At 41.1% G+C, this 15,149-nt stretch overlaps 1 protein-coding gene across 1 annotated transcript in view; it reads right to left on the bottom strand.

The window, feature by feature from the left end:
- SLC20A2 (solute carrier family 20 member 2) overlaps positions 1–14,840 on the bottom strand; it is a 71,114-nt gene extending 56,274 nt beyond the window's left edge. Inside the window, exon 1 of the mRNA XM_019500088.2 lies at positions 14,677–14,840. The gene's annotated coding sequence lies outside the window, so the exon portion shown is untranslated. The remainder of the gene's footprint in view (positions 1–14,676) is intronic.
- Between the last annotated feature and the right edge of the window lie 309 nt (positions 14,841–15,149).

The raw sequence follows: 15,149 nt of genomic DNA, 5'->3' as shown, positions 1-15,149 counted from the left end.
GATTTATAAAACTATGCCCATTTTGACAAAAATTAATTTATCCTGCACAAAATAATCCAATATTGTAAACATAAAAAAGAGAGAAGAAAAGAATATAAAATTCTCCTTTGTGGACAATGATTTGGCTAAAGGAGCTCTGTTGATGGAAAATAAATATTTGTCTTTATATACATGTTAAGTTATTGGATGCACCTTTAAATGTAAATTTTTTAAAATTTGATGTGTCAAATTGTTAACAGAGTTTAAAAAAAAAATGTGAACCCAGAATGCCGTAATATATATTCAGTTCTGGGGAAAAAAAAGTGAGTTAATAAGATCAAATTATATAAACTTCGTAAAATTCTATTCTGAATACCTAGTTTAAAAAATACTGAAAAGAAAAATATGGTTTATTAGCCTCCATTGAAGACAGCTATTGCCACCTTCCTCTAATCCTAAAATTCTACTAATGTCTCATACATTTTTCTCTAGAGGATCCTTCCTCTGCCCATAGCTGCTTCTCAGAACAGAGTCAAATCAGAGGAAATGCCCAGATGTTGCATCAGTAAAACGTTCAGGGAGAATACAAGAGCACCAGCATTAAGAACGTTTCACAGGAATGCCAAGATGCACATGGCAAACATGAAACATGAAGAGCACCAGTAGCTGGAAGAATTGTAGATAGGCCAAAGAATGTTTTGACTTTCACGTTCTATTTTGAAATGTTAACAGATTTTTAACACACAACTGTGTCAGCAGCTGAAGAATCCATTAAGAGGTTTTAGTAATACACAAACAGGAATTTCTCATAACAGATTGTCTATCTAGGCCTTCATATAGTCCCTGTCATTGTAGCATGGGAATGAGTAGGAAAGTAATACCTTAAAGGCAGGATTTTTGTGGGTGATAACTTTCACTGGACCAACTACATGGTTGGGATAGATTTATGAGCTCTCAAATGCACTGCATTTTTCTTCAGGTCCCAAGTAAGTCCAACATATTGGTTCCCTTATTGCAAGTTGTGGAACGGTTTCTATCACTCTAATACATCTAATTATTCTGAATTAATGGAAAATTAAATGGTATGAACTCTACATTTATTTTCATTTAGAAACCATACCTTTCAACTGGACTTATAAAACTTTGATACATAAAGTGAAAATCAATGCCAAAGGTCAAGCATTTAGTCATAATACAAAAATAACTAACATTTTATTAAGGATAAAACACTGTTAATTACATCAATTTGTTCAGCTTAAAACAAACAACAGATTTGTTACACACCTCCAGCAAAAATGCTATTTAATACAGAAAATTTTATAAAACTTTACGATTTAAACATGCGAGTTAGGTAAACTTTTAATGCCGCCCCCAATCCCTGAACAGATTCATTACAAACAATGCAAATTGATTACATGATCACAACACACTAGGCAATATCATGTGTCATCATGATTGCAGGGGAAGTGGGGGCTCACAAACGTCAGGTAATGAAGAACATGCCTAGTTGCTCTCGATCAGATATTTCATCTCAGGGCCAAGGTGTTCAAAATACAGGAGCCTGAACTTAGTGTTTTACTAAGTACTCTAACTTTTCAGAAGTGCAGAGTACCATTAAAATCAATAGGAGCTGTGGGGCATTCTGCACTTGTGAAAATCAAAATGCTTATTCAGTATCTTAGTTTGAGGTCACATTTTTTATGTTGGACAGTAGGTGGCGAATTGGATTAGACAGGAGGACACCACTTTTCTGCTCAATTTGTGATGCACATTTGCAGCACTTTGCATTATGAGTTGGCTTATTAAACGCAAGCAAAGTCTCTGCCATGCTGTGTTTTGTAACTGGTATGTATCTGAATAAAAAGTAAACCTATTTTCAAGGTGTAAAGCAGGAACAATCCAACAATGAAAAGTACAGCACAATTATGCTTTCTCTAGGGTGAATTCAGAGTCAGGATTATATTAAAGACACAAAGAAAGTATTACAGTTCAAGGATGTGAGGGGATGAACAAACAAGTGAGCCATGTGCCATTTGTGCAGTGTCCTCTCAGATCCTGCTGTCCCTGCTTCCTCCTATCAAGACTGGATCTACATCTCCCTCTTCTTTACCCAGGCTCTTCTCACTGGGCTTGGTATCAGAAACTTCCCATGCCTGCAATGGAAACTTGAGCCAACTTCTCAAATTTATGACTTGTCTTCATCCCGACTCATCGAACAGACTTCTGTTTCCGAGAAGCTCCTCATCGTGAGACCTGTATCTCAAGAAGCAAAACAGGAAACATCACAGGAGTGAATGAAGGAAAGCTGGACAACAACTTGCCTCTGTGTCTTTAATAAAATCCTAACTTTCATTTAAATACTTTAAGGAAAAAGGAATTTATTTCAAGACCAGAGAGTCCCAATAGAGATAAGCACAAAACCTCAATGGACAGCATTAAGGTTACCAGTACAACTCTTCCAAACCTCTTGTCCCTACTAACACAGAAATTGAGAGCTCATAGCAGTAGAGCTCATGCTCTACTCAGACAGTATAGAAGATATCTTTCATCAAAGACTTTGATTCTAGTTTGCAACAGCCAGTTCAAGCAAAGGAAACTGTTGGTCCATCTACTACTGAATGCAACTGAATTTCTGTCCTGCCTAGAGCCCACAGCAAAAGACACCAATAAAGCTTAGAGCTACTTTACAACTGAGGTGGAAAACCCACTACAAATGCATTCCTTAAAGCAAGTATTTTCTCCAGCGTTCCACAAGCTGTATTTTGGCAGGAAGATTTCCAGAGTTCGGCCCATTCTGATATCTGCATTTTACAAAACTGGCATAAAGCAAAAAACATCACCACCAACATACACTCTCATTGAACCAGAAAATATTACTCATGAAGCAATAAAGGTAAATATTACTTCTGTGATGTCTACACCTTCCTCCTCTCTCCATCTCCTCCCTCTAACTGAAACAAGCTTCTGGTCTTTTTACTGAATGTTAGCACAACCTAATCTTCAATTTAGTCTCAACCAGTTTACTCTCATCCAAATGTTAAGAGCAAGCAGGCATACATACAGTCAAGACCTGCATGTCAGATTCTAACAAAAGAAGGCATGAAGATGAGTCATCCACAAAACAGAGAAACTACAACTCTAAATGACTCACCGTTTCCCTAATGGACTCACATGCATATTGAATTGGAGGGAGTGACAAATCCCTCTCCCTCCCCCCAAAAACAAGAAAATTCTTCAGCATCATCCATCACGAAGTCCTGCAATTCTTTCAGAGAGGACTACAGATTGCAAGACAATTCCACCTTTCCCTGCCATGGTCAAGGCCATCTTTAAGCCAATACCAGTGGCAAAAACTTTTCCCAAAGGAATGAAAAATCCCCAGCCCTATCAGCCACCTGCCCAAAATATTATAACTGCAACCCCACAAGTTTCTAACACCCTGAGGTTTAGCGCACAGCCATCCTTCTCCATCTGATCTGCTTGGAGACAGTGTTGTAGGCCCAAAGGAACACTTTGCTCAAACAGAGTTGCATGATCAACATGTCTCAAACCCCTGCACAGGACAGAATGATCACACTAGTTCCTCTTTTACCTCTTGCAAGAAAGAACGAATATACGGAAAGGTTCCAGTTCCCACTCCACCCCAAAGGGCTTGGACTTTTGTGTCCAGTGGTTTACAATAGAGAAGATGGCTTAAGAACAGAACTCAAATGGATATAGATAGGCTACTCTGTCCTCAGTGTCCTTTCAGGGGACATTTGAAAATCCAAAAGGAAAACAGCAATAAATCCCAAATGCTAGGATACTAGAACTGACAGTCATAAGTTGCTGGATAGACATGTACTTGCTGCACAGCAAGAACGTTAATTATTGTGCATTTCCCTCAAGAATTCATAAAATGTGCAGATTTATTTTGCTCAACTACAGAAAAGATACAAGGCACCCTTCAAATTCTATGCCTCGAACAGCATGCCATTCAGTAAGCAGTACTTTGATCCCCACACACCAGAGGCAGCTACCATAGACTTCAGTTTAGACAAATACAGAAGAGCACAGGCAACCTAATGGGGTTAAAATGCCAGAGACCTTCTTCCAGAAGGACATAAGGAACTCATTCACCAGTGGACTGCAAGGAATATTTTACTTGGGACTAAACTGATCACCCAGTCACTCTCCAAAAGAATGGATTCCCCTTTAGAAAGTAAATTTTGCCATGCTGAATAAAATACAGAAGCTGATTTCTTTTTTTTTTTTTTTTTTTTATTACAGGCCATTAGACTCTCATTCTAACTACCCTACTTTAGCATCCGAAATAAAATGCTGAAAAAAACTGACCTAATTCAAGGGAATTTTTAATTACTGAAATCTTCAGTTATTAATTGGACATCTGCCTACAGCAAAGAATCTCACCGGAGAGACGTGGATATACCCAGAGGACATCTACATTTATTGTAGTAAATTTAATTCATACCAAACAAAGCAACAGACGATAGGAAATATCGAAGGATTTTGGAAAACCAAAATGTTGGAGAAAAAGTGGATCCTGACCACAACCTTAAGACTCAGACACATGAGGATCTTTAATCCCAGAGGAACAAGTTGTCTTTTTTTTTTTTTTTTTTTTTGCTTACTAGTGGGCTGAGACCAACAGCAGTCCTCATCATAGCACTGACACGGTCAGGGATCCTTCCAGCTCATTATAAGGGAAAACTACCTCGGTGGTTGGCTTTGAGTGGCACCTTTATTCTGACAACCAAAAAAGCACTCTCTTGGCCTTGATGAAAACCTTAATTTTGGACAGGACAAGTTTTAAAAAGCCAGTTTGTGTTTCACTCAATCAGCATGAGGGTGTTCAGGCTAGTGGCTCCTCCAGTTCAGAATCCTAGCTGTGACTGTGATGAGTACCAGATGCCTCAGAGGAAGGTATGCTATATTTTGTAGTGGACAATGATATAATCTGTCCAGAATGGAAATGCCTTCCTGACCTCATCAATTAGTATGAAGGCTTATATCCCTAATTTATTTTTAATCCTGTTTACTGAAACTCTGAATGTTCTCATTATCTATATAGATGTCTAATCCTCTTTGGAATCTTACTACTTTTTGGCCTGAATAAATATCATAAGACATAATGATTCCAGGTTTAAAATGCATTGCTTTTCGATTCCATTTTATGTCCCCCTGTTCCTGTATTGCAAGAATTGGTATTGCTATTTCCACTCTGTATTCCACTTCCCATTGCAACTCTTTCTCTGGCTCTAATCATTTCCATTGCCTACCAATGAACTTCCTTTGTAACACTATCTGCTACACAAAAGGAAAACCAACAGCTGAATACAGCAATAGTGCCTTTCCTATGGTTTACAAATATTTAAAAGAAAACCTTCCTGATCAATATCTGATAAAAAAACCAGTACAGACATTATATTCCTCATTGCTACACCAATCAATCCAACCAATTTTTGTTCCATACTGATTTACTATACTGAACAGGGTCCTGCTGTTATTTACAAATGGAGCTCTGCATTTTGAAAGAGGGGTCTGGCTGTGGGCACACTTCCCTCCTCCTCATTATCCTCAGAAATCTTGGACCAGGGACTAAAAGGATTCATATGCCACTCTAGGCTCTATTAAGGAACAGTAACATGACCTGAAGTAAAGAAATATAATCCCTTCCACTGTCATCCAGCAGAATCTAAGCAGCCCAAGATCCTGGGGTTCCTAGGAGGTTGGCATTTATTCCACCAATCCTTTGCCTGCTCTGGATCCACTTTTCATAAGTTATTTTCCTGCTCCTCCCACACTCTTAGAATGAGAGGAGCTGCCATCCACATCGGCAAACTGTTCTTCTGTGCACTGTGCTGCTGGCATCTAGTGGTTCTGCTGGGACTAACAACAGTTGGGTTGTTTCCCTGGCCAGGCTTTAGTGATCTTATAAGAACTTGTCCCCCACAACAAAGAACTCTCTCCTGCCCACAGAGCTTGAATAGAGGACAAGAGTAGCCACCTAGGTTCTTGGATGATGGCTGCACTTGACATCTTGTTCATCCCCTGCACATTGAGGAGGAATAATTCTGGCACAGGACTGGGGCTTTGGGGAGCTGAGGGTTCCCAGCTGCAGCAAATTTAGTCCCCCTTCTTCACCTATAGATTTGCTCATGAAATACTTGCAGCAATTACTGCTCTGAGTGCCTACTAATCAGGCATTGCAAATTGCCACTCAAGTCATGACGATTGTTTCTGTTCCTTGAGAGCTTGCGGTGTCCCCCAAAACACTACACCACCTTTGCTCAATGTAAACATTTGATGGAAAAAAAAGCCCACACCCACTTGTAGAAATGCCTACAGAGTTCAAATGAAAGTAGTTGTAATACTAAACCCTATTTTAGTAATTTGTAGGCTCCCCAGTGGAACAACTCTCCTTTCCATAACTGATCTGAACAATTTTCCACAGGAAAGTCCCAGTGAAAGTCCTGGAATTGTATGCCAGATGTCTCCACACCCTGAGCCTCAGAGAAGAGGAAAAAAAGGGTTTGGTCGATGTTCCACAGGAAAGAAGGTTGCCTTTGTCTTGCCCTACGAAGACAGGCATCCAACTAAAGACAGCATTTTTTTCCACATCTGTGAAAAATGTAACAACTCTCTCATCATCAGGATTTCTTCTGTAAGATCAAGTAAGGACTGAATCACTCTATTATGACAGAGAAATGCTATTTTCCCCAATCAGTGGGAAAGAAACATCCGCCCCCTCATCCTTGAGGCTGTCCTTCAGCAACAGTGCATAATTACACTTGGATTCTCTCAGAGGTGTAAGACTGAAGCCACTTGAAAGCAACTCAGTCTCCTCCTGTGATCCACAAATAAAACCCTTTGGGATCAGCCATATCTGGTAAATCTAAAGATGCGGATACATCCTAGGGTCCAAGAAAGACTCTAAATGTACCTGAATTGCATCTTCCAACATTTCTCCATTACCTTCCTCAAAGATTTGAATTTAAACACCACTGGACAGCCAGATAAGTCAGTGTAAACAGATGATTTCTAGAGAAGTGATCATAATACTTTCTTGAAAGGTTACTAGGCACTATTTTTCTCCCAGCCCCATCCAGAGGGAGGATCAACAAATCTCAGCCAATAATCAGTAATGGACCCAGTACTTCTCAACTGCCATTTACAAATCCAGAAGGTCCAACTTACAGCTAAAGCACAGCAACGTACCAGAACATTTGTTTTGTAATTGCACTGATCAACAAGAAACACAATTCAAGTAAAGAAGGTTTAATATTTGGCCCTTCAGAGTATTGCTGTCGTAAACAAAACAGCAGAAATGATAGAGAACTTTTGCCGCTACCAGTGACAAAGACACTCTTAAAAAGCATGAAGTGCAACATCGTTTCGTTGCTTTTAGAGGTCCTTAATAGATTTGAAACACTAACTTGGGATTTTCTGCCCCTCACAACATAGAGCTAGTATGTTCTCAGCAAAAGTACGTTTGTCAGTGTACATTTGTTAAAAGCCTGAAAAACATCTAACTTCCAATTTCAGATCCTGTAAATATACATATTAAACTAGCTTTAAGCATCAACTGTTCCAAGCCTTATTTGACAGGTCTGTTAGAATTAACAATGGCACAGATGTGCCCCAACTTGTCTAAGCAGCACCAGAGAGGGGGAAATTCCCAGAAATAGTCTAATGGCAGCTCTATCATTTAATGTGATGCATATGAGGAGGAAAAAAAAGTTGAAGAGCTTTTTTCCCCACCTTCCTCCCTTAAAAAAAAACAACAACCTAAGCCTTTCTTTGTCTTCTGCCAGTACTCCCTTCTTTTCACATTATGTTCTAATAGATTTGGAAGCTAGAAACCAGTTTCTGACTGGTGGCTTGCCCCTAAACATTCCACTAAAGTTTAGCTACAAAAGAATAACAAGCCTTTTTTGCACTCCTTGACTTTTATCCAGATTCCATAAAAACCATGCAAAAACCAGTAAAAACTTACTAAAGCCTCTGCTTAGTTTTATTTCTAGGGTCTCAGAAATTAGTGTAATGTTGCTCAACATGGCGCACGGCACTATCTAAATACAGTAAAAGGGGTAGTTCAAGTTCACTTACTTCTCTATGCCAGTTAAAGTTTATAACAGCTGCTCTATTCACATAGAGATATCTGAGAAAAGGGCCATAAATAACATGATCACGTGGAACCTCCCCTTGCACGACCACCATACATCTTTCCTACGCAGGAATTTAGACTTCACACCCCACACTGTCAGTCAAAAGCATATTACAGGCTGTATTTTCAGGATGATATAGGTGGTATTTTAGTAAGCAGTACATTCCTTTAGTGTTCAATTCTCTCTGAAAATACCCTTCCTACTCTATTTGACATAAAAAAGAGTCTAGAATAACATACGTTGAATGCTGTACAGCATTTTAAAAACCATCACTAGTAAACCATAGGGGGAAAAAAAGCAGTTTTAGTCTCTGGTTAGGATGCCGATTAAGACCCCAAACCTACTCAGCTCTATTTATGCAAACAATATCCCCAGCTCCATAAAGTTAAACATCTGCACATTTGCTGCATTGGTCATCTTCTCAGAAACTTCACTGAATTGCTTGCATGTGTAAAGTTAGGCACATGTATCAACATATGGAGAATAATGATCTAAGTTTGTGTTTATATATACAAATTGGATTTAGTTTCTTTCCCCAATTCCAGGATAGACCCTACATTAAATAAATCTCATTAAAGAGTGGTTCCTTTCACCGCTTCCAACAGATCCATCAGAATTCTAAGTTATTTTGATTAGAAGTTTTGACAATCCATATGAAGATCAGGCAGGGAGCTAAGCTTTCAATTTAATCTTTTCCTTGTGCAAAAAGCCATCCTAAAGATAGCTAAGCAACGGGGAGCTTTATCAAGTGGAGGTTTTTTTCCATTTATCAAAAAATAAGAGACTATTTGGATTCTCCTCTCCTCCCTTCCCCCCCCTCCCCGCCCCACCCCAACAGAAGTAAAGAATCTGCACTCTGATTTTCTATTCTTGGTACCAGTGCCTTTTTTTCCTCTCCCTCATATCCTCTGTCAAAAAAAGGGAGCAGCAAATTTTTTCTGTTCATCACACACCCAATAAAATACCCATCCTGAGCTTTGGTAGTTCATGAGTGATGCCACCAAACTTTCAATATCAGCCTCCTCCCTAGAGGGGCTTCTCCAGGGAGGTAGGAGGGCATGTCATCTGCTGGTACACCCGAGTACTAAGATGATTTAATTGAACATGGAACTTCCTCCTCAATTTGTTTGCCACAAGATAAGCGTGATTGAAAAGTAAATAGTCTTACCTCCATTCTCACGGGTCTGAGATACTAAGCCTGCTCTTCATAAGCAACCTTGGCTCAGGGAACCCATCACTTGAATAACCATGTCAGTGAACTATGGAACCATTATGTCATAACGTATCACGCTTAAAATACCATTCAGTTGTGTTGTGTGGAAAGAACAGCCTTTTGGTCATTTCTTCAAACCTGGGACATGAGCAATCATAATTGGGGGACGGGAAAAGGGAGAGGGGATTTTTTGTGACCAGGTCGTCTTCTAATACTATTGTGCCAATGGAGCATATCAAACCAGAGAAAGTAGGACTGTTTCCCTCCCACAGCATTTGTCTTGCAGATGACATGGAATGATAACTTCTTTCACAGGAACTGATGATGATAAGCAGCAGTAGCATCACTGCACCAAAGGGGCACAGGGGCAGCAAATCCATTTCTGCGGGAGGGACACGTGACTGCACTTTTCCTCCTGACTCTCAGCTGTATTTTAGACAATAAGGGAGTGGAATCATTGTGGAAAATGAAGCAAAGAATTATGATCAGCATGATAATCTGCTTAACTGGCCATACAAAAAAGGAAGCAACGCAGCACAGTCAGCCAGGCTTTGGGTCTTGTCTACCCGAATTACTATGCTACATACAATTAAAAGAGGGAGATTACAGAAAGATTCCCGATAGAATTAAAACAAGTCATACTGAATCATGCCAGGATGAAGACACCAGGATTGCATTCTGATATTTAGAGCTTCTAATGTGGGTGAATAGTGCAAGTTAAACAAATGCTTCACCTATGATTTTCCCAATGGATTATGTAGTGTTATAATTCCAAATTGGAGCAAGAGTTTTGCTCACCAAGAGCACCATGCCACTCAAACCTGTAATTACTATGACTGTACCCTGAAATATGGGGCAGAGGCTAGGGAAAGCATTGTTCATGGCTTTTAATTACAAGTCAAGATGCCTAAATTTACAGCTTCTGAGGATTCCAATATGCTTGTAAGGTGTGGTGGTTTGCAGTGCAGTGGGTTGTTTTTGGTCAGGTTTTTTTTACACCAGGAGATCCTGGTGTCAAAAAAAACCACTGCTGAAATATAGTGGTGTGGTGTGAAGCAGCAGCAGCCACAAAGGGAGCCTGGGTGGTCAAAACCATATTTTGGCTGCCACCCAGGCTCTAAACACCCAGATTGCTACTGCTGACGGGGGAGGCCCCCAGATATGGCTTCTGGTACCAACACAGGTGCTGGCCCCAGCTTCCCCTACCCCACCTGGGACAAATAATCCCATAGTAACCCCATGTGCAGGGGCACGCAGAATGGCAAAAAGGAGTGGCACAAATCTGTGCCAGTGCTATTTTTGCAGCAGCAACCACATGCCCCTGCATGTGGGGATGCACCCAGGCTAATGGTTATGCTCATACTAATGATTTTTGACACTCTGAGAAGCATACCTAAGGCTTCTTAGAAGTTACTAAGCTTTGTGTGCAAAGCTAACACTTCTTCTGCACAATGTTGAGTGAAGTCTATTCAGCTAGCTACAGGCACAAAAATTACTTCTTGCCACTCAAGGGGACATTCTACTTCTCATGTAAAACTAGGGGGGCAAAGCAGCAGCTCAGAGTTAAAAAATACAGGACCAAAACTTCAAAACTTTTACACAGGCACCTTAAATCTTAGCAGCCAATAGCTCCCATCAACAGCAATGAGAACTGCTGAATGCTGGCTTTAATTATGGGTATTAGGCACTTAAAAAAAAAAAAAAAGTCTGAGCTATAATTTACAGTAACTAGTTGATGCTTGTAAAGCAGTTTGAGGATGAAGAACCTTACACTTGGTAGGCATTATATCATTTATATTAGCTCCTAAATTTTTAGCTTTTAACTGAATATTCTTAAACTACCAGTAACATTTCTTAAAAAAAAAAAATCATATGCATCATTGCTTTATTAGTTACCAGGTGATAAAAGGCAAGGAAGTTTACATTTTTGCAGTTTTAACCCTGGAAAAAAAATCTCACTTTTTTTTGGCTAAACAAAACCAGACTATGGAAGCTTTCCTTCACATGCTTTCTGTGATTATAAAGCATTAGTTAGTTCTAGATTTCATAACATCTTTTTAAATAGGACTGGGTATCCTAACAAGAAAACAAATGATCCATCTCTATGTAGCATTCTCTGAAACAAATGCAACTTAAAGAGAACCTTGGCATAGTTTTAAATAGATCACAAATTTATCCTTTCCGATTAGATCCAAGAACCTAGTAAGAACAAAGTGACTCACAGATGAGTTCTGAGACTGCCTGTACATTCTTATTACGCTAGCTATCATGGACTGTTGTGGCAAACCTGATTTATCATCTCAGCACTACATATCAAGATGTTATGTAAGCTCCTCTGTAGGTACAGATTTTATCTACTATGAAAGCAACTCATTTTTTCATGTAGTCAATACTGATCATTAACTGTTAAATATTATTTAAAGAACTTTAACAGGTAAATATTTAAAAGCTGCACACTGGCTGTATTGTTTACACTGGTAAACAAAGGGGGAAAAGCCACATGCTTTCACATACTACCTCAGAAATTCAACATAAAATATAAAATATGGAAACCAAACAACATAGTGAACAATTGAGCTGGAATATAACACAAGATCTAGCCAAGGGTTAAGCACCATTCTTTTCAAACTACACCAAGAAGCGATTTCTTTATTGTAAAGAACAAGTATCTTGGACAATATTCCTTTATTTTCCTATCTAAAGACTCTTGCTCTTCACAGGAAAAATTGTAAGACAGAAACTTAACAGATTGTTATACCTGTACCCTAATTTCATGAAACAAGCACAGCTTCATGTTATTTCTAAATATTATCTCACAATTGTTCCAAGCATAACTTTAACAGAAAGGTGGAATATTCTTGCTTACTGTACACAGAAAGACCATAAACTGGAAAGAACAGATTGTTTTAAAATGTTTCTTTATTGAAATGTGTAGTATCAGACTGCTGCTAAATACAGCACCACCTTGATTTTTTACATAATATAAGGAATTATATTTTATAGACAGACTATTTTATATCACTGAACCTTCAGCCGAGTACATTTTGTTTGTTGGAAGAGTCTTATTTCCCAGGCTGCATGCCAGTTCATTTGTGACATACTGGAAAACTTCCGAGACCCACTCAAGGAACTTTTCCTGTTTCTATTGTTGTGTGATACATAAAATTGCACAGAAACGGAACACTCATGAGCCTTTTCATGTGTGAAGCAGTCATCTTTGGACACTAAAGACAGCCATACTTAGATGAGTGGAGAGTCTGGATTGACTTACTGTACACAGCATGTCAGACACTTGGGTTACTTGACCATTTAATACTACTGCTATCTAAATAATTACTTTAATTTTTTCCACTAAGTTAATTTTGAGAGCCAACAATTCTCAATCCTTTCCTTGCAAATGTAGAACTCAATACACCTTTTTACCCTAGAAATTATTTACTCCAACTAGGAGGAAAAAAAGAACTTTCTCTTCTAATGTATCTACTCATGGCAGAACTGATATCTTACTGAGAACCTTGTTTAAGAGGGACAAATTAAAACAAGTCATTTTTACCAAAAATGAACCCTACTTGAGAGAGACAAAATCCATCCATGTTCCCATGTTAAAAAGAAAAGAAGAAATGCAAGAAAAACCAGGTTCTTGATAGTTTAATGCTTGTATCCCCTGCTGCTATGTGACAGAATTGCAAAAGCAAGAGAGGTGAGAGAGTAGGTGAAAGATGCAAAGATATGCTTTTCCTTGAGCTCTTTTAGTTTGGTAATCTTGTTGTAGTTACATCTATTACGAACACGAGTTTCAGGTGCAGTTCCAGTTGACAGTAGCCTTACAGAAGGCCAGGCACTCTCGCATGTCCAAGAATTATATTACAATACTAGAATATTTGCTAGCAGTAAATTCCAAACTTTATTGGCCCATGTTCATGTACAAGCTTCTTAAAAGAGATTGTGCTGTTAAGCGAAAGAACATCAAGCACACAAAGCCTGACTGGAGAACTTGAAAATGTAGCCACCACTCGCTAACACCAAACCAATGTGCATGCGGATATCATCTAGGGACAGTCAACCATGCCACAGGCTGATTTGGTCAAAGAGCAAAAGCAGAACAGGCAGATTTTACAACCGTTCCACAAATACAGGAACTGCAAGAGTGGATTAGACTGGTAATCTGCCCAATTTGAATCTACCCATCCAATACTCTGGTACAGAGTCTGTTTTTAATGACAGAGAGCATTTTTTTGTAGAGAAGCACTCTCTGTTCCTTTAAAAGTTCAGGGTATGAACCATTTGGTAGCATCGGCCAAGGGTGCCTACTGCCCTGGTACCTCTTTTGACACAAGTCTTGAAAAATCTCTCATTTTAACTACCTGGAAAACAAGGTCTAAGATAAACATCATCTCCCCATTGCCCCAACCCTATTTCACCCCTCTCTGACACAAGACCATTTCAGATTTTCTAAAATATCCTTATGCTCTAGTTCTCCTTTACAGGGGCAGATATGGGGCTGGGGGGCGGGGGTGCAATTCCTGCTCCACACTGTTTAAGTCAAGCTGCCTGGCAGTAGCAGCACCTTTATTAGTCAGGCAGCCACGAGGCTCAGTATGATCCGATTCTGTATAAACGCTCCGTCCCACAAGTGTTAATGACCTTCTCTCCTTCTTAACGGCTTTGATGTTGCGCCAACACAGCTATCCTTTCTTCTGCCGCTCTGCTGCCTTTAGCTGCTCCTGGTAAGGAAGCTCCCATTTTCCAGCCTTGCAGAATGCTTTTAGTTTGTTCCAATGAAGCTCTGCTCGTTTTTCCTTCAATCTTAAACTGAACAATACAGCCTGAGCCCCCCCCCCCGTTTCTTTTCAACGGGAGAAAAATGTGTTTGCTGTATGTGCAACGATGTGCCTTGCCACCTGCACCCCCTTGTCAAAGTCCTGGGTCTGCCTGTGCTCCTTCCCCCCCTTTTAGCGGAGCAAAACCGCCGACCCCCTCATGCCCCTTGCTCCTAGCTGACGTTAACACCTGGTACGTCTTTGGCCGCCGCCCTCCCAACTCCTTTTGGCCCTGCGCACACCCGTTGCCCGGCTCCTACTTCCGTTGCAGGGTGTACTTAGACCGGGCGGGACCTCCGGAGCTGTAGTCAACCCCCGCCCCGGGCAGGAACATCCCTCTACGAACCATCCCATACACATCCATCATCTACGCCCCCCGCCCCCAGCCGGGCGGTTCCAGCCCAACCGCCCCGAGGGCCCCGCGAGGGCAGGAGCAGTCCCCGTGAGAAGCAGCCGCCCGGCGGAGACGGGTCCCCGCGCAGCCGCCCTGACTCACCGCGCGGCCGGCCCGGTCCGCCTCACGCGCAGCAGCCGCCGCCGGAGCGACCCGGAAGCGGAACGGAGCCCCTCCCCCTGTGTGACGTCACTTCTGGTAACTCCAGTGCCTGCAGGGGCAGGCTACTGTTGCAGCGCTCTGGGGACCGCTGGGGGGGGGCGTTAAAAGCCGGGACGAGAGAGCGAGTGCGAGGCTACGGCTGCAGCCTGCGGCTGCTTCGCCTTTAAGGGGGCGGAGGCCGGCTGAGCTCTCGCTTTGAGGAAGCGGCGCGGGCCTGGGAGCACGTGCGTCTCCGCCGGCCTCGGGGGCGGGGCTCGGCCGCTGCCCATGCGGTTCAATGGGCTTTGTTCCCCACCCTCCCGTGGGGCAGGGCCCATCCCTACGCCGGGGGCTGAAAGAGCCCTCGGGGGACTCCTCTCCCTGCCCCTGGCTCACACACACCTGTGGTGCAAAAGCTTCTCCGGCCGCCACTT

This window comes from Alligator mississippiensis, chromosome 2 (assembly GCF_030867095.1).
Source record: "Alligator mississippiensis isolate rAllMis1 chromosome 2, rAllMis1, whole genome shotgun sequence".
In the NCBI taxonomy this organism is placed as follows: Eukaryota; Metazoa; Chordata; order Crocodylia; family Alligatoridae; genus Alligator; species Alligator mississippiensis.
Note: the sequence above shows the minus strand (reverse complement) of the source record. Positions and strands in the feature narration are given on the sequence as shown.